Source organism: Galeopterus variegatus, unplaced genomic scaffold, assembly GCF_000696425.1.
Source record: "Galeopterus variegatus unplaced genomic scaffold, G_variegatus-3.0.2 Scaffold53396, whole genome shotgun sequence".
NCBI classification, from domain to species: domain Eukaryota; kingdom Metazoa; phylum Chordata; class Mammalia; order Dermoptera; family Cynocephalidae; genus Galeopterus; species Galeopterus variegatus.
Window position 1 is genome coordinate 1 of NW_007779507.1, and position 718 is coordinate 718.

Consider the following 718-nt stretch of genomic DNA (forward strand, 5'->3'; position numbering starts at 1 on the left):
CGTGACTCATCCTTCCCCCGTCTTTTTCTAGCCAACCTTGCGTCTGTCTTCAGATCTCAGTTCAGTTGTCCCTTCCTTAGGAAAGTCCCTCCCTGAACGCCCTGATTAGACCAAACCCAATTACATACCCTCATATCATCATGCACCTCTCTTTTGTATCACAGTTACCTTGCTACATTTATTTGTGTGTTTGGAAATCACTGTCCAGCTTACTAGTCTGTAAATGAGGACAAGAACCATAGCTGGTTCATCAGTGTATTTCCAGTGCCTAGCATAGAGCCTGGCACATAGTGGATACGTAATAATTATTGAATGAAAAAATGAATGTATGGTCGTGGGTCTGTTGATTTTATTGTTTACAGGAAATGGTGACTATTACAGCAGTGGAAATGATTTGTCTAACTTCGCTGATATTCCCTCTGGTGGAGTAGAAGAGAAAGCTAAAAATAGTGCTATTTTTTTGAGGTAAGAGTGACATGTCTGATCCAGAGGGCTAATCCTTATGCATCAAAGAGGTATTTTGCTTCTGCAGAAGCAAAGTACCTCCTTCTCTGTGTCAGTGTAGTTCATTGTGACGTTGCACAAGCATATTTCTGCAGTCTACCTCCATTGGTCGGCAGGCATTCGTTCAGTCACTTAGATTTCTGATACCTGTTTATCCTGCTGCTCTACATGAGAGTTGACTGGAAGGCATGGAGGTGCTCTACAGTTGTAGATA

At 42.2% G+C, this 718-nt stretch overlaps 1 long non-coding RNA gene across 1 annotated transcript in view; it reads left to right on the forward strand.

Annotated features, from left to right (window-relative positions):
* Positions 1-355: 355 nt before the first annotated feature.
* The window catches only part of LOC103584400, a 2,326-nt gene continuing 1,963 nt past the window's right edge, over positions 356-718 (forward strand). Inside the window, exon 1 of the long non-coding RNA XR_549970.1 lies at positions 356-465. This is a non-coding gene — a long non-coding RNA (uncharacterized LOC103584400). The remainder of the gene's footprint in view (positions 466-718) is intronic.